The sequence below is a fragment of the Schistocerca gregaria genome, chromosome 5 (genome assembly GCF_023897955.1).
Source record: "Schistocerca gregaria isolate iqSchGreg1 chromosome 5, iqSchGreg1.2, whole genome shotgun sequence".
NCBI lineage: Eukaryota > Metazoa > Arthropoda > Insecta > Orthoptera > Acrididae > Schistocerca > Schistocerca gregaria.
The window spans coordinates 188,961,212-188,985,412 of record NC_064924.1 but is presented as its reverse complement, the minus strand read 5'-3'; positions in this window follow the sequence as shown (position 1 = coordinate 188,985,412).

Genomic DNA, 24,201 nt, shown 5'->3' with positions numbered 1-24,201 from the left:
AATCATTCTTAACCGAATGCAGGTACCTTTCCCTTCGTCTACCCCGACTCCTCCTACCCTCTACTGCTGAACCCATGAGTCTCTTGGGTAACCTTGCTTCTCCCATGCGTGTAACATGACCCCACCATCTAAGCCTGTTCATCCTGACTGCTACATCTATTGAGTTCATTCCCAGTTCTTCTTTGATTTCCTCATTGTGGACATCCTCCTGCCATTGTTGCCATCTACTAGTACCTGCAATCATCCTAGCTACTTTCATATCCGTAACCTCAACCTTGTTAATAAGGTAACCTGAATCCACCCAGTTTTCGCTCCCATACAACAAAGTTGATCGAAAGATTGAACGGTGCACAGATAACTTAGTCTTGGAACTGACTTCCTTCTTACGTAAGAGAGCAGATCGTAGCTGAGCGCTCACTGCATTAGCTTTGCTACACGTCGCTTTCAGTTCTTTCACTATGTTGCCATCCTGTGAGAATATGCATCCTAAGTACTTGAAACTGTCCACCTGTTGTAACTTTGTTCCTCCTATTTGGCACTCAATCCGTTTATATTTCTTCCCCACTGACATTACTTTCGTTTTGGAGATGCTAATCTTCATACCATAGTCCTTACATTTCTGATCTAGCTCTGAAATATTACTTTGCAAACTTTCAATCGAAGGTGCCATCACAACTAAGTCATCCGCATATGCAAGACTGCTTATTTTGTGTTCACATATCTTGATCTCACCCAGCCAGTCTATTGTTTTCAACATATGATCCATAAATAATATGAACAACAGTGGAGACAGGTCGCAGCCCTGTCTTACCCGTGAAACTACTCTGAACCATGAACTCAATTTACCGTCAACTCTAACTGCTGCCTGACTATCCACGTAAAAACCTGTAATTGCTTGAAAAAGTTTGCCTCCTATTCCATAATCTCGTAGAACAGACAATAATTTTCTCCTAGGAAACCGGTCATATGCCTTTTCTAGATCTATAAAGCATAGATACAGTAACCTGTTCCACTCATAACACTTCTCCATTATTTGCCGTAAGCTAAAGATCTGGTCCTGACAACCTCTAAGAGGCCTAAACCCACACTGATTTTCATCCACTTCGTCCTCAACTAATACTCGCACTTTCCTTTCAACAATACCTGAGAAGATCTTACCCACAACGCTGATTAAAGAGATACCTCTGTAGTTGTTACAATCTTTCCTGTTTCCATGTTTAAAGATTGGTGTGATTACTGCTTTTGTCCAGTCTGATGGAACCTGTCCCGACTCCCAGGCCATTTCAATTATCCAGTGTAGCCATTTAAGACCCGACATTCTACTGTATTTGATGAGTTCCGACTTAATTTCATCCACCCCAGCTGCTTTATTGCACTGCAATCTATTGACCATTTTCTGCACTTCCTCAAATGTGATTTTATTTCCATCCTCATTCCTATCCCATCCTACCTCGAAATCTGAAACATTGCTGATCGTATTTTCACCTACATTGAGTAACTCTTCAAAATATTCCCTCCATCTGCCGAAGGCATCCACAGGATTCACCAGTAGTTTTCCTGACCTGTTCAAAATACTTGTCATTTCCTTCTTAAGTCCCTTTAGAAGAGTGCTAATTACACTCCACAATGGTTTTCCAGCAGCTTGACCCATAGTCTCCAACCTGTTTCCAAAGTCTTCCCAAGATTTCTTCTTTGATGCTACAATTATCTGTTTGGCTTTGTTTCTTTGTTCAACATAACTTTCTCTGTCTACCTGAGTTCTAGTATGTAGCCATTTTTGATACGCCTCCTTTTTCCTTTTTTTTTTTTTACAAAAATTATTCAACAAGATATTTTTCTGACCTAGTTAGGCATGTGGTTGACCTTCAATCATGGTATTTCACCATCCTGGCAGGGTTGCCATTTTCTAACATTCTGCATGGTTTCTGTTTGTTCTATATCATGTCTCCCTTCCACTTTCGCGCAACGACGCTCTGAGCGTGTTTTTCAGGGAATTGACTAGTTTGAACCTGGGACCTGTTGCTGGTAAGGAGACGCCAGGCCACACATCACATGTAGAATTCAGAAGAGTTCGATGAGACTAGCGATGATATAACCAAATACTTAATGATTTCAGCTCCACTGCACTCCCTGTAAAAGAATCTTAATACTAACTAAATTTAGTGGAAGGGTTTCAAGCCTTTCCTATTTTTAGTTAGCTGGTAAAATAACGTCGAAAAAGCAGTTAAGTTTACCATTGGATATTGTATTCTACTCACAAAAACATCGTTTATACATTGCACTATTGATAAAAGGAAATGTTTTAATACAGGATGGTAAAAACCAACTGCGTTCAACAAAAATGTGAACGAATATTCCCTGAATGGGTTTCCAAGTTCTACAATGGATCAAAGAATGACCTATGCCATATCACATCTATAATCTAGGTTTAAATTAAGTTTCACAAAAGAGAAAACTACAAAACGGTCTACAGTGACCCTCAATTATCTTTAATTACTTATCTTACTTGTCGTAAATTACAGTCGCTGATGTGGCTTCTCAATAACTATATAACAGAAAAATGATCGCGTTTCAGATTTTTACTTCAAGTGGCAAATGTGAACACCATGAGCTCTAATTGATGATCGACACTAGTATTACACAAAAAGGGGGTGTAACAGATGAGACTTCTGCAGTTCTGAGTGAAGCTTTCTGCGCTGTTATGCGGCATCGCGTGCGTTCATTACCTTGTCGGTGTTCGTCGGGGGGCGGCGAACAGCACATCTCCGCTCACCTCGCCGTCTCGAAAGCAACTCTTTTCTAAATTCTCCTTACTACAATTTACCGAAGTTGGTTTAAAAAGAACTATCTGGCTGTGTTTTCATCTGACCAGTCAGGGTCTCAATGTTAACCTTATGCTCCGCCTGCAAAAATTCTGTCTATCCAATGAGAAACGTTATACTTTTCGTGGTGGGGCAATGTTTTTAAAGTCTGCAACGTAACAGAGACACGAAAGTCTCACGCTAAAACTTGCAGCTGGTGTGGTCCTTTTAGCGGTATTGTAAGATCTTGTAAGTAGGCTGTTTAGGTTTTTTTATTGGTAACGCCGCCGCCACGTAGCGCTCTGTATGAAAATCACTGGCTGTGAGATGTGCAGTCTGTGGCTGGTTGGCATTGTTGTAATACTCGCCATTGTAGTGTTGGGCAGCGGCAGATGGATGCTAACAGCGTGTAGCGTTGTGCAGTTGGAGGTGAGCCGCCAGCAGTGGTGGACTTGGGGAGAGAGATGGCAGAGTTTTGAAATTTGTAAGAATTGGTGTCATGAAGTGATATATATATTATGACTATAAAGGTAAATACATTGTTTGTTCTCTATTAAAATCTTTCATTTGCTAACTGTGCCTATCAGTAGTTAGTGACTTCCATATTTTGAATCTTTTAGCTAGCTGGCAGTAGTGGCGCTCCCTGTATTGCAGTAGTTCGAGTAACCAAGATTTTTGTGAGGTAAGTGATTTGTGAAACATATAGGTTAATGTTAGTCAGGGCCATTCTCTTGTAGGGATTATTGAAAGTCAGATTGCGTTGCGCTAAAAACTATTGTGTGTCAGTTTAAGCACAGCCTTGTACAATTTTTCTAAGGGGACGTTTCAATCTATACTGTTCTTCTGGAGGGCTCTATCTTTTAACATGGGCTGGGGTGTGGTCCTAAAGTAACAGAGACGCGAAAATGTCTCACGCTAAAACTTGAATCTGTTGTTGTCCTAGTGGTTAGCTGGCGACGTGGGTGTCCAGTCCGTCCCTTATCGTAGGGCCTTCAGCTTAACACGGTTCTGCTCTCGGCTTCTGTTCTCGTTTCTCCCCTCGGAACTGCGTCTGTCTCACGGTGGGAAGGTATGGCGTGCATTTACATGTTCTTGTGTTAGCCTGTGGTATCCATTTGCTCACTCGTTACTCGTATTTCGGAGGTATGTGACATACTACTGGATTTGCTTAGAATGTCAGTGTTTTCATGGAAGGTGTTGGATTTGCCTGACACCTTACAATGTGACCATATATTATATGATATCGCAGAAGAGCATTCATGTGATAGCTAAAAACGTTTTTCTGAAGGGGAGGGGGTGGGACATAAAATTTCTGAAAGTGTATTTGATCCTGGTGGGAGGCGGAAACATTTTTTTAATGACAAATTCCCTGTGGGATTTTGTCTCTCGTTAATTGGCCAACGTTTATTAGATGATTTTTCTGAATTGAACCAGAATGACACCAGTGGCTGTTAGAAGGTACCGACACAAGTTTATGTGCTTCTAGAGAGGGGGTGCATCTACAATAGGCAGTACGAGTAACTGAGAGTGGAGGTGTGTATAATAGTAAGTATCCCAGAGTAGTGATGCATGCATCATAAACTTCAATGACAGGTTGTGTCATATTGGACGACATGACAAACATCATGCTGGATGAGATGATTTTTGTCTTTTTATACAACTTGGTATCGTGTATCATCTTGCTTTACTTGGCGCCCTGCTGTATACTGCATGGCATGGATACTAATAGCAACAAGTAAAAAATTGCAGATATGTCAAGTTACTTTCACTTAAATGTTTTTGAATCTGCCAGATAATTTGAAAATCTAATTCCCTTCTTTTACATAACTGATACTGTCCGGAGCATACTTTATTATGCTATGATATGAGCATTTTTCATTCCGGTTATGTGTATGAATGATCCACCCATGCTTTTGTCTCATGAAACAGTCTTTTGCACGAAGGACAACACATTAGTTGCACAAGATATCAACGTGGAAGAATTATTGCTTTACATAGCAATAACAACAGATTTACACAGCAAATTGGTTAATGCACGTACGCGTACCGTTACATGATAAAAAGGCTGACGAGGTGTATAAATGCTGCCAAAAGTTACAAGACAGTAAAGCTTCTGGTGTTCCATATTGACATGGAATATACATAGGGATTAACTATCCCACAGGCTCTCTCGTGGAGTGCATACTGAAGGACCGCACAGTAAAATGCTCTTGTTTTACGCATACTTTGCTTTCTTCTGTTCCTTTATGACTTACAGAATTCTGCTCTTGCGAAGTCCGAATGGTGATAAATCACTGTTTAAATGACAAGAAAAGGCGATAAGGTATATTGAAGGACTCACGAGCCAAGTATCTTGTAGGAATTAATTTCTCTAGTCTCTACATTTAGGCTTGCGTAGTCTATACTAATCATATTCGCATTAACTATTCAGTTTACCAACAGAAGAGACGCAAATGCAGTTGATATGTGGTTCCTGAGACTAGCTAAATTCCACTATTCTTACAAACATGTTGGCAGCACCGTGTTAATAAAATGACAGACATGCAGTGTCTAGGAATAAATTCAAAAGTACGCCAGGAGAAGTGATTGAAGGCACAGTGCAAGAGTCTACGAGGTTCTATAATAGACCAGCTACTTCCATCTTGCTAAGCTATTTAAACAATTAATTCTTTGTTTTCTATATATGTAATGAGAGAGAATCAATGCAGTACGGATGTGTGATGTGAAATAAAATATGTATAATAAGTCTAGCTACCAACTGTCACTAAATGTAAATGCGTGATGTACCGATATTACACTGAAGTAATTAGCGTTTTAATTTAACTGTATTTAAACTAGTGAGTTACTAAGCCACTGGAATACGTTCTTTGTATAAAGTAGGTAAGAAACTATGTTAACGGACTGTATTCCCGTGACTATTGTTGGATTTCAGCATTCACGACAAAGAATGCATTCGCTTCCTGTATTTTACACCTGCTACCTTCAGAATTTGAAAGAGAGTATTCCAATCAACATAGTCAAAAGCTTTCTCTAAGTCTACAAATGCTAGAAACAGGTTTGTTTTGCCTTAACGTATTTTATAAGATAAGTCGTGAGGTCAGTATTGCATCTCTTGTTCTAAAATGTCTACAGAATCCAAACTGATCTTCCCCGAGGTCGGTCTCTACAAGTTTTTCCATTCGTCTGTAAAGAATTAATGTTGGTAATTTGCAACTGTGACTTATTAAACTGATAGTTCGGTCATTTTCACATCTGTGAACATTTGCTTTCTTTGGTATTGGAATTATTATATTTTTCTTGAAATCTGAGGATATTTCGGCCGTCTCATCGTATGGAGGAATTTTGTCAGGGTTGGCACTCCCAAGACAATCAGTAGTTTTAATGGATTATTGTCTATTTCCAGTGCTTTGTTTGGACTTAGGGTTTTCAGTGCTTTGTCATAGTCTTCACGCAGTGTGATATCTCCCATTTCGTCTTCATCTACGTCCTCTTCTATTTCCATAATATTGCCCTCAAGTACATTGCCCTTGTATAGACCCTCTAAGTACTCCTATAATTCTTCTTTCCCCTCCTTGCTTAGAACTGGTTTTCCATCTAAGCTCTTGATATTCATAAAGGTGTTTCTCTTTTCTGCAAAAGTCTCTTTAATTTTCCTGTAGGCAGGTTACCCCTAGTTATGTATGCTTCTATGAATTTGTCCTCTAGCCATCCCTGCTTATCCATTTTGCACTTGCTATCGATCTCATTTTTGAGACGTTTGTACTCCTCTTTGCCTTTTTCATTTACTGCATTTTTATTTTCTCCTTTCATCAGTTAAAATTAAAATGTCTTCTGTTACCCAACGATTTCTACTAGCCCTTGTCTTTTTACCTATTTGACCCTCTGCTTCCTTCACTATTTGATCTCTCAAAGTTGCCCATTTTTTACGGTATTTCTTTCCTCAGTATTTGTCAATCGACCCTAATTCCTTAATGTTCTCTTTGAGACTCACTACAATGTGTGGTTTTTTCAATATATACAAGTTCCATCTCTTTAAATTCCTAACTTTTTGCAGTTTCTTCAGTTTCAATTTACAGTTTACATCCAATAAAATTGTGGTCAGAGTCGACATCTGCTCCGGGAAATGTCTTACAATTTAAAACCTGGTTCCGAAATCTCTGTCTTACTATTATATTATCAATCTGAAACCTTCCAGTGTCTCCAGGCCTCTTCCACAAATACAGACTTCTTTCATGATTCTGAAAGCAAGGGTTATCTATGATTAAGTTACGCTCTGTGCAGAATACTACTGGGCGGCATTTTCTTTCATTCCTTACTCACAGTCCATATTCCCGTACTAATTTTCCTCCTCTTCCTATTCCCAGTATCGAATTTCAGTCACCTAAGACTATTAAATTTTCGTCTCCTTTAACTGTCTGATTAATTTCTTTTATTGCGTCATACATTTCTTCAATCTCTTCATAATCTGAGAAGCTATTTGACACATAAGCTTGTTGTACTGTGGTAGGCGCGGTCTTCATGTGTATCTTGATTACAATAATGAGTTCACTGTGCTGCTCGTAGCAGCTTCTCCGCATTCCTTTTTTTTTATTCATCATTAAGCATTACCCTTATTTGATTTTGTTTTTATAACCCTGCATCAGGTGACCAGAGGTTTTGTTCCTCCTGCCACCGAACTTCACTAATTCCAACTACTTCTAACTTTATCCTATCCAATTCCCTTTACAAATTTTTTAACCTATCTGCCCCATTAAGGGATCTGACATTCCACGCTCCGGTCCGTAGAAAGCCAGTTTTGTTTCTCCTGATAACGACGTCCTCCTGAGTAGTCCCCGAGCGGAGATCCGAAAGGGGACTATTTTACCTCCGGAATACCTTACTCACGAGGAATCCATCATCATTTAACCATATAGTAAAGCAGCATGACCTTGGCAAAAATTAAGGCTGTAGTTTCCCCTTGCTTTCAGCCGTTCGCCGCGTCAGCACAGCAGGACCGTTTTGGTTGATATTACCAGGACAGATCAGGCAGTCATCCAGACTGTTGCCCCTACAACTACTAAAAGGCTGCAGTCCCTCTTCGGGGACTATACGATTCTCTGGTCTCTCAACAGTTACACCTCAGTTGTGGTTGCACCTACGGTACGGCTATCTGTATGGTTCATGGAGAAAGAAAAAATACATGGAAGGCATGCAACTGAAAATTAGAGAAAGAATTAAGGAATCCAAATATGTGAAAAGTAGATGAGTTAAAAAGAAATAAGTACGCTGGCGGAGTGCATGATTGGTAATATCGTACCGTCATGAAAGATGCCTATGTAAAATCTAAAAAGGAAGAAACAGGCTGACAGCCAACGTGACCGGAGTGAACTAATTAGTACACTTGTAACAGTGAAATATGAATGTGTAGAAGTAGAAGAACTCCCATTAATCAAATTTTTTTAAATATTTTCTAAGTACACTTTGTTTCTGGTCCCTTGCTCTTGTCACAGTAAGGTTCAAATGGTTCAAAGGGCTGTGAGCGCTATGGAACTTAGCTTCAGAAGTCAACAGTCCCCTAGAACTTAGAACTACTTAAACCTAACTAACCTAAGGACATCACACACATCCATGCTGGAGGCAGGTTTCAAACCTGCGACCGTACGGTCGCGCGGTTCCATACTATAGCGCCTAGAACCGCAGGCCACTCCGACTGGCTTTATAGTAAGGGACACAAAAACTCTACATCTTGGTTTCATAGTTCAATGCAATTGCTTTGCCAGTATATTATTGTGAGAGGTACGTAATAAGTAGAAATACAAATACATGGTAAGGTATATGAACAGCCTACTTCCGACTGGCTTGAGGTCGGTGGGCGGAAATTCACAGGCAGTCAGTTGTTGCTGTACATTCTGCAAATTTTAGAGTACGTCAGGCGTAAGAAGCATTTATACTCCTCGGCAACTGAATCAGAGATCTGCAGTGATGTAGAGACGAGACAGTGGACCTTCAAAAGAAGATGGTGATTACGGCGCCTTTAATCACGACAAGATCAATGGTACCCGACGGAAGTCTCAACCCATCTAAAACGCAGTGCTGGTGCTGGACTTCTCACGTGCCACACTATCAAGAGTGTCCCATACTTACCTCCAGTTTCGGAAAAGTTCTGCCCTTGGAGGCTATTATCATGGTCTGCAAGATGTTGATGGTAGGTATCGCCCTCGACCGTAGCGAGATTTAACAGCGGAAATAATTCGTGTGTTGATGTTAGTAGGAAACATAGAATCACACGCTATCCGCCGTGTGCAGAAATAAGCCAAGGGCCTATTGGTCATAATCTACTAGAAACAATCGTAGCCACAAAGATTAAAATGGGGGAAGCAGCATCGTCCTCACTTGACACTGGAAACTCGGAAAGTTGTCGTCTGGAATGGCGATGCGTGGTGGACGTTGGTACGTGCCGAGGGCAAAATATGAATATGTTAAAAATAACATGAAGGGAGACAATCTGCATTTCGCTCGAACTGGAGGCGGAGGTATTTTCGTGTGTGCGATGTTAACTAGGGTCGAAACATCTGTTATTCTCCTTCAACGGCAAATGCTGCAGGCACCAATTGCAAAATAATGTGAATCGGTTTTCCACCTTCAAGAACCTGCAGACAAGCTCTACATGCAGGAAGATAATACGCTAGCCCGTATCTGCTGCACTGAGTCTTAATTGTTTAACAAACACTTCACAGCTACGAGGGTTGTTTGTCGGTGCACGGATCACTTGACGTCAGTCCTATTGCTCACATGTATGCTGAGATGTGTTCCACTGGGATCCAGGTCTGATATGCCTGGGTATTTGTGTTGTCCTCATTATTTCATCATCATCCTCATCCTGGTCCGACCTGTTTCTGTGTGTTATGATTGGCTATGGTTGCCCATCTTTTTTGTTTTTTTTTGGGGGGGGGGGGGGGAGGGTAAGAGCTCTCGTGTCATCGTCTTCATCAGGACGAACAGGAGGTGCTTCACGTTATTAGACTGATGTCTGTAATAAAATTGCTCATGAGTATCGAAACGCAGTATCAGGCTGAAATATAAGGGGACTAAAGATGTAGTCCCATCAACGAAACGTATGTTGAAAATATGAAAGAATCAGTAACGATTTCTTATAAGATAGATCGTATTTTTAAACGTCCCCACACCGACACATGTATCACACCTGTGGCAACTCACGCTAAAGAACAACACAGATGGATACAGTACATGTGTCGGTGTGGGAACGTTTCAAAATACGATATATCGTAAAAGACTCTCACTAGAATCCTGCAACAAACACCACTGACATTCTAATTAACCTAATTTTAGTTTGTTAATGCCAATAGCAATGGTTCCACTTAAAAATGCGCGTATTTGCCCTTTGGACAAATTTTGCCGTGCAAGTTTTAGATGGTTCACAGTGTACAGGCAGATTCATAGCCACTCACTACTATCATATACCTATAACTCTGCCACGTTAATGGCATCCTTGAAGGCAAAGTAGAAAACTGCAAATGCAGGGGTGATGTACTTTACTCGATGGGTCTCAGCGCGTGGTGTAGCGTAACTATCGGCAACAACAGAAGGTTGAAAGGACCACGCCGTCAGATTTGCTTATGAACCTGTAGGGTTTCGAACGACGCTGTCCGCTGCTGTTGTCACGTACTGTAATGTCCATAAATCAGTTCAAACTATGCTGTACTATCGAAAGAGTGGATCTCGTTTCGTAATGGGTCATTGCACTCTCGTCTACAGTAATCTGAATAAGACTTATTATCACGTTTTTATTAGGTCGCTTTCTTGTTCATGTGTTTGCCTATTAGATACAAATCGTGCAACTGATTTTAAACCCACTTCCCTATGACCTCAGTTTCAACATAGCTTACAAATGAATGACAGTGTATTATTAATTCACTGTCAGGTGTCTGAGGAAGTGTACTTTGTGGACTACCGCTATTTTATCCTCTTCCTGTTTCAGTCGCGAATGGTTCGTGGGATGAACGATTGTTGGTTAGCCTCTTTGTGTGCTCGAATTCAGGCTGATTATAAGTAGAGTTGAACTTTCAGACCGCTTTAGAAATAACACCACCGGTCATAACGACGTCAAATTGCAAGGGAATATTATCGGAGAAGGGGGAAAACATATGGCAGAAGAAAAGCAGTTCCAAATATAGCAATAGATGGCGCTGTAAGCATCATAATTTAATAGTGGTCGACTACAAATGACAAATGAATCATACAACAATGCCTAACTTATACGTTTGACAATAAGCAAACTGTACTACTACGTGTGTATGGGTGTACAGTTGTGATATCCTTAGTTGCGTAAACCCATCCACCACGGATCGGGTTGTTAATTGTCCTGAGGCCAAAAACCGCATAAAATGCATCGCTCACATCGGTTTTTGATTGTCCTGAGACCAGAACCGCAAAAAAGAATCAATAAAAATCAAATCGGATTACTAATTTACGTGTAACTGGCGTAAACATGCTGTTAATCGTTTTGTGCAAGAAGTTGAAATCGAGAAAGAGCATGTTCCACAACTGGTCAAAGTGTTTCTGGGGTCACGTTCAGAATGTGATGGCACTGCGTGCCTTCCATGGAGCTAAGCTTGTAATCGGAAAACGAAACACAACACCTTTCAGATAGCCCCGCAGCCACTATCTGAACCCTTGTATGACGACGCACCCCCTACACACGGGTGAATGCAGCATGAATAAGCTCCTGCCGCGGCGGCATGGAAAATGCACCGTCGGTAACACACAGCATGTCTGAGACCGAGCCCGAAAAGAATTGTACACCTCTAAGGAGGTCAGAAACGTTATAATGTGAATTTGACAACACGAGGGGATACGATAACAGTGCACGAGGAACGTTTGGGCTCGGATAAACAGAATCACGCTCTGCAGACGAGAGGGAAAATTCGTATGGCGGACACGTCGAGCCTTTCTACCACAAACTTTTCTTGACCATCCAGAATTTTCAAGTCTACAAGGAGGCAAACAACGCGTTACATCCTAAGACTTGGATGGCACAGTGCGATCAGAATCTTGTCCACTCAAATACAAGCTCCATATTATCTATGGTTTCTTAGAACGGTCGATTTGCAGAACATATAAGCGGAGTTGCGGAGACCTGCGACTTCTACCAAGAATTTAAGGACGCATTCCTTAGCACATACTGGCGGCAAGACATACAGAAGAGGATAAAACAGGAGATAATGTTAGGAAAGGACGTAGAAGCGTCAGGATTCGGCAGTTCTGTTAAATTCTTCGGATCCTAGGTGAAGAAGAACCGGTTCTTGGATCTACTGTAAAGTCCCAAGGAAGTTATAAGGCACTGCTACATTAAATTACCTTTATGTTACCAGCAACTGCTGATCGGTAGATGTAGCGATTCAATCGAAGCTTTCAAGAGTGCGCTGAGCCAACTCGAGTACGTGAATGAAATTTACAACTCACGGGAAAGATCGTAATTGGCCGGATTTGCCAGAGAGGAATGACAGTGGACGAAAAGGGGGTAAACTTCGATAGAATCTAAACCAAGATTCAAACATCAATGGGAATAACCAGGCATCATGGGAAAATAAAAGGCGAAAATTAAATTATAATCATGACAACAACAACTACCGACGAAACGGATACTGGAGAGAGCAACAGAACTCGAACTAGGATCAACAGGATTCTAGGGACCAACAGCAAAGCAACAGCAGGACATACAGTGATCGAGGTCAGTGGAATGACCAACGTAGCGAATATGTGGAGTAGAGGCCACCTAACCCATCGCAGGGTTCACGCATAGAAAATTAAAACAGGAATTGACACACAGCCGCTGCGGCCTCAGCTCAAAACAACGCCGCAGAAACTATCGGAACGAGAGATATTAGCATGTTGAAGTATGAAGTCACACGTGAGCTGCAGCGGGAAAGTGCAGTATGCAAATAGACTCCATGGACGAACTGTTTAACGTAAATTACTGTTGATGTTGTGTAAATAAGCGTAATTTTCCATTTGTTTTATTTTGTTTGTTTGTCATTTCGATTAGTTTTCAGAATGTGTCCTTGTTGGACGTGGTCAAATGAGTTGCGTAATTGTGACTTCTTCACGCCAACAGTCACTGTCAGGTGACAGATTGAATTCAAATTCCGTTGCAAGTTATTTGTAATCACCAATTGGAACTTTTTGTGGCACACCAAACCAGGAACGTTGGAATACTGAGTACTCCAAACAACTGAGTACTGCTATTATTTCTTTGGACCTCACAAATGTCCTATTTCCGCAATTGAGCATCGTACTCTGTATTAGCATTCTCGCAGAAGAGCCTTCACAAGTATAACCATGGCCAATGATATTGTTTCTGTTTACTTTCCGTGGTTACTTGAACATTGTCCAAGGGACGGATGTACGTCACTTTATGTTTTGCGTGGTTTAAAGACGATAAATCGCACTATAGAGCCTGTTCGTCTCGATTTTCGGATGTGTTTCGTACACTGTTAGCGGTCCACGCTTTGGGCGCGTGTCAACTGTAAGACTCAGTGTATTATGTGCATGTCAGTCTCGATTTTCAGATTTGTTTCGTATGGTGTTAGTGGTCCACGGTCAGGGTGCGTGTCGACGCTAAGACTCAGTGTGTTATTGCCCGTCGTGCGGTGTAGCCCCTCTTGCGGTGGAATCTTGCCAGAGCCATGTGAGCGCCGTCGACGAAATATTGTGTATGGGGAATTAAAAGTGCAAGTCACGGTAGAGTGGCAAACCCCAGCCCCGGAAACAGGAAGCAGAAACGAAATGATTGCCCATGGATGAGACTTAAAATATTTGTATACATAAACAATGCATAATTATCGTGTTTCATTTCAGCGGAAGCGATCCTGACAAAGGAGACAGGATGCGTCCTTGTATTATCTAAAATTTCCTGTACATAATCATTAATGCCACTACAAAAGTTTCAGATAAATCACCAGCACCTGAGGGCGTAGAAGCTTGTGATGACCACTTCAGCGTCAGCAGACAACACCGCTGGACATCAAACAATAAAAAGAAGAGTATGCAAGGAATAAAATGCATGAAAATCCGCTTCGGTAGTATTTTTTTTTATCAAAGGCATAGGGTAGTACCATACGTTAGTATTTAGTACTGGGATAAGTCTGCACATTAGGAGGAGGTATAGAGGTAGAGTCAGCAAGAGTAAAACTAACCAAAAAACTGACAAAGACACGCGCACAGACAAACAAAGACACCTCACACCACATAATTTACGTTGATACAACGTTAACAGGGCCCTGCAGTTATTAAATTTATTTTTGGATTTGCGTCGTTAGCAATAAAATAAATAAGCAAATATATTAAGTATAAAAAATTTATGCATAGATCATTATCTTCGTTTTTATGTAAATGGATTATATCAATGTAATGACATTTATGAGAGAATATGGCACTTGACCACACTTGAGGATTGTGCAGATTCTGGAACCAACACAGCAGACTGCATATCACAGGCAAAGCCTACCAGCGAGGGGCAAAGGGAGCAGGCAGCTATAATGAGTCAGCTGTGGCAGGGGACAGGACCGCTTGCTGCGACAGCACCAGGCGGCTGCCAGCTGATGTGCCTACGTCACGCTACCCAGTCGTCTACCAGCGCAGGCTGCACATCTCAAGCCAGCTCAGACAGCGGGACGCCACCATGTTCCAGCAGCAGCCCCCTAGTGGCCAGCGACCCGCCAGTCCTCTAATAGAGGGACAAGTGAGTCGCGTGGCACCACAGTCGGCCTACGTGCTGAGCCTAGCTGACTCAGGGGGTGCCGAGAGTGAAGTGTCCCGTTCGCAACACGGGAGCTTATCCGATGCCCCGTGCCATCAGGCGCGAGATGAATGGATTTCTATGCCAAGGATGAGGTTTCATGTCAACTACAACGCTGTCATATCAGTTCCTGACAGCCAATTGCTGCCTGACCCGGATGACGCCAAGGATCCAGCTGCGGTCCGTAAGCTACCCAAGCCAGTTGCTGCCCAGACACCAGATGCTGAGAGACGAGAGGAAACGTCACAGATGTCTGCCACCACTTCTGCCACATTATGCAGTGAGTGAGAGGCCATTCCACTCGGGCGCAAATTACTGTTCTTCAGTCCTACCAGTCACAGTTTGTGTGAGTGCGTAAGTGCGATGTTTTCAATTCATGTGACATTTTAAATCGTAAAATTTGTCTCCCCAGGGACCCTTGTGGGGGAGTCGATAGGATACATTTCTGTAATATCATTATGTAATGTCTTTTTGTGTTTTTGTGTGTATCAATTCAACTGTCTTGATTGAGATGTATATGTTTGTTCTGCACATTTACAAATGCCCTGATTATATGTCTGTACTTGTTGTCATGTATTAGAAAATAATTCACAACTTAACACAACATAGGTAATAAGACAAACAGATTACACTTGTGATTTCCTTGTTCATTGAGAATTTGAGAATGAATATGTTTGATGATTGAGACCAAATGAGTGATAGAGGAGAGGTAAATCAATGAGCAGAGAACACTTCGTACTCCACGATATTCTAAATGATTAGGGATATTAGACATCTCTGACATCAGGTAATAGTGTGAATGGGTATATTTCTTTGAAGGCCTTATAACCGCATGTCTAATGTTTATCAGAAGTCTTTGATGTAGCAATGACCCCTGAGTCTAACATGATTCATACTACCCGCAGCAGTATTTATATGTGCTCCTGCACGGTTGCAATGACCCCTGGAATGAATGAGGTGCAGCTAGGATGTATTTTAGCGATGGGCCATCCTGATTCGCAAAGTCACCTTTTTCACCCATATATCGATTATATCAGGATGATTCTCCTACAATGTTCAATGATTTACTCTGCTTCTTGCCACAATAAACAACATATGCAGAAATCAACAGCAAGCAGATGGCAGTAAAGGAGGAAAAGTTACTCTCTCACCTATTTTTCGTATACAGAAAATTATTAAAGGTTTTGTTACTACCTGATGCACCTTGACCGAGACTCTAGAAAGTAAATGGTCTGAGCAGACGTTGATGGAGCCTGGTAGGGCGCTAAAAGCATGAGGTATTCTTATGTTTCTTAGCTTGTAGGAATGTATGTTGACATTTGGAAGCAATTCGCAGCGAGCTCATCACTCAGTAAATCTTGCCAGACAGGCCCAGAGCCATACAGGGCAGAAGGAGCAGCTCCTCACCAAGACAGGTCCTCAGCAGTACAATGCCGCAGTACCTGCATTGGCGCCAGCTGAATCCTGGGTTGGGAGCGACAGACTGAAGGAAAATGTCTACACAGTGAAGTCATAAACTGGGCGCGGTGTGGAGAGCCACATGTAATAAAAATTCAAAAATTTTTATGTTCGCCGATACTGTAAATAGGCATGTGATCTAATTCCATTGACTGCCTCTGTTAACATACTGTCGCTCCAGCATTGTCAGGGTGTACAGGTCTCAATCACCACTTGCTCCCAGATGCACCCATATAGAGAAACTTATGTAGAGTTGAACAATCAAAGTCAGCTCAATGTCAGATCAATTCAGATTGCTTTATCGACATTTTTAGGGTCAGAGTACTTGATTCACTTCTGCCACCCGGGATCTTGTCCACTGTGGTCTTAAACCACCTGTTAGTTATTTACAGTACTCGATCAAAACTTGCTTAGCATAATTTATCTCTGTTTCTTTTTTCTTTAAAAAAAATAAATTTTGTTGGATCTTTAAAACTTCTGCCCACATTCTCAATCATTTATATACCCTCACAGCGTTATCCTTTCAACTTTCAAACACCTAACAAACTACAACAGAAAATAATTATTTAAATCAAAATCAATTTTTAATATATGAAGATTTTTAAATTGGATTAAAAAGTATAGAATAATTTCTCCTAGCCCCATATATATTCCTAAATCCCATAGAGAGCCCTGAACTTTATGGTTGTGAATTTCTAATACTTATGAAAATACTTTACGTTTAAAACGAAAACGTTTTGGGCACGCAATACATAATTCATGCATGAATAGTTCATATCCTTGCTATTGTCTGTTTTATGCGCCCCATGTTTCTCGTTTTAAATCTTACAGGTATTTCCCCAGTTATCCATAATTCACAATTTTACACGATCATCTCTATGGGCATAAGAATGCGTAATGTGCTAGAAGAAATTATTTTATATCTCTTAGAAAAAGGTGCTATATTGAAAACTGATTTTTATTTAAAGATTTTTTTTTAATCACGCCATATCATGGTAGTTTTTACTAACTCACTATTGCAAACGATCTTCTAGGTCAAGGCAGCAAAAATTTGATCAAAAGAATATGCGCATTCTCAAGTACGAATTTTGCAGCTGTTCCAATTCCAGATAGCTGTTACGATTATTCTGTGGCGAAATTCGTAAACATGATGATATCTCGCGGTGTCTCATCTGCAATGATTTTACCTACAGGCACATGTGCCGCTAAGAGCTCCACATAATATGATAACAAATTACATGAATGTTTTGAATCACTAGTTGAGTGAGTCTTCAGATCCCATAATTGTAAAATCAGATCGTCGAGTATGTATGTTTCTGATTAATGTACTTGGTCAGCCACTGAGCATGTATTTTTTTGATTTTTACCTTGTCCACGTACGTTAATACAGTACATAAATAAGGAACTACTAGTTTTTCTTGCAGGACCATGGCCACTGACCATTTTCCTCGGAGCATTATCTCGTATTCTTTAATTCTTTAACATGATATTCATGATTCGTTTGTGCTGATGTGTATTACATAATGGAGAGCCAGCTGTGACGCAGATGAATCTGCTACACAACTGTTCGATGTAAACTAAGAAATTATTCCTCTTGTTATTATAATATGTTGAGATTCGTTCAAGATAGCATGGATTCCAAACTTGGTCGTATTCGAGTGCTTCCTGCAACTCAAGAAAATGAAGTAAAACATTTGGTTTTGGGGATCCAGGCTAAATGATTAAGTGGCACAAAGGACACACTCCTGGTCGTTTTAGTGGTAGTTTTAGCAAGGAAACTAACAGAAAATACTGATTCTTACCTTTCACTAGGCGTAAGATACGTTCCATTAAATTAAAAGTAAACATTTATATACACCATGAATTTAAGAGACCTCACCACCACAGTAGTTAGAATGGAAACTTTTGAATCAGTCTGCTTGTATAGTGTTCACCCCGTACATGTTGGTAATAACATGTCATCTCCGTTGACAAAATATGAACTAACGCAAGAAGCCCTATTTGGATGGTAAATCAAGCACATAAGAAGAGGGCTGAGTGAAAGGTGTAAGTCACAATAATGGTGATAGTGAGGTTAGCTCTGAATAAAATTTACGCCTATAGAAACAACAGTATAAGGTGCGCGTGCAAAATTTGATTACAGGGTAACATCACCGTAGTCTGTCGGAGTGTCAATACTCTTTCAGATAGTGGCCGCATTTGGAAAGAAGGCCCTTTTTCAGTAATTGGCCATTACCAACATCTCTGAACGTACGTCAAGGAAGTCTGAGGATTTCCTGTCGGCCGGAAGATTTCCGCTTCTTGTTCTTTTTTAATACACGCGTCCTGAAGCCTTTTTCCCAATTTTGTCCGGAAGCTTTGTAATAAGTTTCAGAAAATTGGTCAGAAAATCTTCACGGTGTTGCTTGGCCGCTGACAGTGTGGTACTGGATAATTAGAGGTCATGGCCGTGGTTGTCAGCTGTATCTTCGAGGGACATTGTGAAAGAATATGTGGAAATATCTCATTTGAAAAATGTGCTCAGTTTTTTATTTTGTGCTTCATGACGTAGTTTTTTCTTTCATTTTATTTTTTATATATTATTTTTACTGTAGGAAACAGACAAATATGCGATATTAAAATACTGTAACTATAAAATTCAGAAAGATGTATCGAAAGGAGCTAGTTCCATCAAAGTTAATTAAGTCTGAAGTGAGATTAAAACAAGGTAAAAAAATCGGTGGATGACAGATGACATATGGCCAATCTTCCATTAAGTCAAAATGAAGTTGGTTGAAGTTAATTCAAATAGCAAGGAAAGTTCCACAGTATTAAAAGTAATTAAGTAAAATAGAAAACTAAAATGATGAATTGGTGGAGGTAAGGTACATCCACATAATCTGTAAGCATTGTCTAGAAAACTATAAGACCAGTATTTCTATGCGCGGAGCGAATGTGATATGGACATTAAAAAGCGATTATAGACACGTTACCGTAATAGGAAGGTATTTCTTTGCATAATTCTTTAAAACAAATTTTAATATAGGATAAAGTGCGTTATAGATCATAAAAATATCGTTTGCTATGTTCACTTTTCCAATAACAAAAGATGGGAATATAGGAGCTGCGACACGTGTCACAAGAAAGTGAAATGCCCTTGCATTCTTCTCCTCGAAGCGTTAAGCAAATTTCATCCTAGATTTCGAACGTAAACTACTAAGACATCTATGAGCCACGTGTACACACAAAATCGCAAAGATATCATAGAGACACAAAATTTCATGAACAAACTTTACACCACCATACACCCCATCATAGCCATGTGAAGTTAGGAGTTGTAGCGAACATTCTGTTCTGCACATCTAAACGGTCACTCCGCATGTAGTCCTTACCTATACTTGCTACGTAAGAAGTCATAAGTGTTGCACATGGCGACAGCCAAGTGTAACGAGGAAAAACTGCTTGAGCAGTGAACTTTTAAAATCACCGAGCTGGAACTGAGCAAACGACCTGTAGCTGATATTTTGTACACTTTAACAAGAAAGTTAAAAGACTGTATCATTTCACATCACATAATTAACTGTGATGAATATACCCGACGATAAAAAATGGCACGATTTAAAACTCTTCCATGCACGGAAATTCCCTCCGGCAAGCTATTTTTATATATTGAGAGTGCGGTGAGTGGAAACAAATAATGAAATTAAATTTGAAAATTTCTCTGAATCACAGAATTTTTAGATGGTAATGTGTGGAATTATTATTGTGCGGTACATGGATAACAATTGACACATGGCTGTAATTAATCTCTCAAGTACAGAAATAGTGTAACTTATATCCTTCTTATGTGATGGTGTGGTGTGTCTAGGAATGTGTTGAGTCAGCCATAATTTGTGAATTTGATCTGAAAACTATATGAATCAAAGCAGCGAATGGGATACCAAACTAAAAATCGGTTGATACCAGCGTTCCATTTATAAATTATTTCTTAGCGCATACTCATAAACAGATGTAATGTAGATTCGTCTTATGTGATGGTGTGGTAAGTCAGAATGTTAAGGAAAGCCGGCCGCGGTGGTCTCGCGGTTCTAGGCGCGCAGTCCGGAACCGTGCGACTGCTACGGTAGCAGGTTCGAATCCTGCCTCGGGCATGGATGTGTGTGATGTTCTTAGGTTAGTTAGGTTTAAGTAGTTCTAAGTTCTAGGGGACTGATGACCACAGCAGTTGAGTCCCATAGTGCTCAGAGCCATTTGAACCATTTTTTGTTAAGGAAATCGCACAATTTTTTCTTTATTTCGGCCGGCCGAAGTGGCCGAGCTGTTCTAGGCTGGAACCGCGCGAACGCTAAGGTCGCAGGTTCGAATCCTGCCTCGGCCATGGATGTGTATGATGTCCTTAATTAGGTTTAAGTAGTTCTAACTTCTAGGGGACTGATGGCCACATCAGTTAAGTCCCACAGTGCTCAGAGTTATTTCTTTATTTCGTCAGTGTGAATTGCACTGCTACAAAGTTCTGCTGCAGTGGTTATCTGTTTTGGTCCGACACACCAATTCTCAAAACACACACCTTGTTATTAAACGTGGCTGCATACCTCCAATGACCAAGATTCCAGATGTTTGTTGGGTAGTCCATGATACATTAATGTGATTTGAAAACTGCATGGATATAAGTAGCAATGGGATACTGAACTAAAAATGGTCTTACAGATGGTGGAGTTCGCCAGTGTGTTCCTGTCCCTAACAGTTCCGTTTGGAAAGTAACTTAATCATTACGACTTCTTGTCTCATCGGTAAATGTCCACGGGATTTACAAGTAGATGTACCTAAGAAAGACCACAAAATATACCAAAAAAACTCCAGGAAGAGTAAATCTATTGAAGTGCGGTTTTCGCTAAGTTATGATGGACAACGTGGAAAATTTTATGATGCATACATGTTCACTCTTAAGGTTCGTAGTTGCCTGATTACTACAAAAACGTCTTCTTAATTGCTGTGAATACGTACTTGACGCTGGGAAGAGTATTGAAAGAGGACTACATCGAGATAAGTTGCCTGGAAATAAGTCAAACAGTAACAAGATACCAGTGCCACAAACAGCTAGCCTCCAATGAGGAGAAGTGGTCGCTCTAAATATGAGGAAAGGCCAAACTCGGTTACGCTACAAATCCATCATTCTGTGCTCTGCTTTTCTAGCGATTAAAGAAATTCCGCGTGAAGCTTTTCATACTTCTAGAACGTATACACGAGACGAAAAAAACAGATATGTTTCTCGTTTATGGTGAATGTCGCCGGAACAGCAGTGCTACTGCGTAGTGAAAGGTATTCTCATCGTACTAAGCCCTAAAATCTCTCTTCCCAAATAAGAAAATTGAAGAATCTAGTGGGAAGAATATACGAAAAAGAAAACAGCAGGTGAGAGAAATGCAACAAACGTTTTAGAGTGATAGTAAACAAAACACATGTCACTATGACGAAACTTCAGTGTGTGTGTTCTACCGGTACTACATTCCAGGGCATTTCATGTTGAGACATTTCATTCCATCAACAGTTACTTGGCAATGGTTTGCAAAATCGGTTACCATCCTCTGAATACTGTCTACAAAAGCTGCAAACCGAAGTTCTCCTGTGAAAAATTTTGTTTGCGGAGAAAGCTAATGTTCCTACAGCCAGCACCGGTCAGATGAAAATCCACCCTGTACGAATGAAATGAGTAAGTGCTGACCTTAATCTGTCAACGAGTGTTGCGTTCATTTCGAGATTCACGTCTTTGTTCTCTTAGTTACTGATCATTGTCTAACTAGCTATAAGTACCGACAGATCCTGACAAATATGCTTTAACAGTTACTAGGAGACATCCTACTGGACGTTATGCAATCCGTGTGGTATCAACTTCGATTTCGTGTCCATTCTCCGCAGATAGAAACGGGTAACACGGAGATCGTTGGATCGGCCGTCATAAAATGACCTGTAAGTTCGAGACCTAACAACTTTCAAGTTCCAACTGTGGAGAAAATTAAAAGAAGTCTACAAGGAAACACGACGACCCCACAGAAAACAAAACGTCATAATAACACGGAACTGCAGTATGACCAATCCATGTTAAATGAAATGTATAGATTGGACTCTCCGAAATGGCTTTGTAGCGTTTGTTACAGCTCAGCATGAATGTTTTGAGACTCGATATGACGGTTGTCGTAGAAAAAACACGAACTGTGCATGAGTATCGTGCCTGATTACAGTTAGGGTTCTCTTCTTCTGACGGTGGGACAGCTCGGTGAGTTTCTGTTACGTCGTTACTGTTAGAGCAAAACCTACATTTTATGTCTTCCTCTAAAGCTGTTTCCGCTGTTCAAGAAAGGAGTTCCCTGCTTCACTAAGAAAACAAAACCAAATAGTCAATGTCATAATTCGGAAAATATGTGTTACAAATTACTTGTCTAACAAAATTCACCGCGTTTCTATTATTTAACGAAAAGCGCATATCGATGTAGCTGACATTTCTGGATCTGTCTTAGAAGGCTATGCTCAAGTGTTTCACAGAGTGAGTAGGACATAAAAGACAGTAATTGCCTCCACAAATACGATAACATCGGACATGAACTGAATAAAGCTCATTGAGCAGCTATAATTTTAAATTTCTGCCTCTTCTCAATTAGTTTTCCATAACGAAGGACAGTTATGTTAATGGAAACATACAAGTGACGGACAGAAATATGGAAGGATTGAAAACACATTACCTTGTCGAAAAGCGTTGACACTTAGAACAGCTTCCAACCTTCGCGGAATGATTAACTATGGATCATGTATGAATTTCAAGTGAATTTTGTACCACTCTTAGTGTAAACTTGACAAGTTCAGGTAACGACGATGTGTGGTGGAAAGCGATCAAACACCGTTCTATCAAATCTAGACCACAGGGATTAAATACTAGCCGGCCGGAGTGGGCGAGCAGTTCTAGGCGCTACAGTCTGGAACCGCTATTGAGACGTGGTGACTATGATGGCAAAGGAGATGCGATAATTCATTCTCTTGCTTTCAAAACAAGATCTGTAAGATGCGAGCAGTGTGAACATGGTGAGCATGGTAACCAAGCAAGCTCGCAGTACTAGCAAGGATTATGTGTGACCATCTTCGCTAATGAGATCCGTCCCGTGGTATGATGTTTGTTCCCTACTTGGGACCATGGAACGGACCTCAACAGCGACAATGGTCACACATAATCCTTGTCATTAGTGCGACCTTGCTTGGTTACCACACTGACCACTGTATCCAACGATATGGCTGCCGAGACCATCACCGAACCCAATCATGTCTCATTCTTCCGACGTAAACGGGGTTAGAAGCTGGAAACAATTTTAAACGAGACACATTCGACCCAGTGACTATCTTCCTTGCTCCATAGACCAGTTTTTATGGTTTCGGAACGACGTTTTCCTGTTGCGAGTATTGTATCACTGATGTTTTTGTTCTGTTGTTGTGGTCTTCAGTCCTGAGACTGGTTTGATGCAGCTCTCCGTGCTACACTATCCTGTGCAAGCTTCTTCATCTCCCAGTGCCTACTGCAACCTACATCCTTCTGAATCTGCTTTGTGTATTCATCCTTGGTCTCCCTCTACGATTTTTACACTCCACTCTGTCCTCCAGTGATCCCTTGATGTATGAAAACATGTCCTACCAACCGATCCCTTCTTCCAGTCAAGTTGTGCCACAAACTCCTCTTCTCCCCAATCCTGTTCAATACCTCCTCATTAGTTACGTGATGTACCCATCTCATCTTCAGCCTTCTTCTGTAACCCCACATTTCGGAAGCTTCTATTCTCTTCTTGTACAAACTATTTATCGTCCATGTTTCACTTCCGTACATGGCTACACTCCACACAAATACTTTCAGAAACGACTTCCTCACACTTAAATCTACACTCGCTGTCCTTGCCATTACCAGTCTACATTTTATATCCTCTCTACTTCGAGCATCATCAGTTATTTTACTGCCCTAATAGCAAAACTCCTTTACTACTTTAAGTGTCTGATTTCCTAATCTAATTCCTACCACATCACCCGACTTAATTCGACTACATTCCATTATACTCGTTTTGCTTTTGTTGATGTTCATCTTATATCTTCCTTTCAATACACTGTCCATTCCGTTCAGCTGCTCTTCCAAGT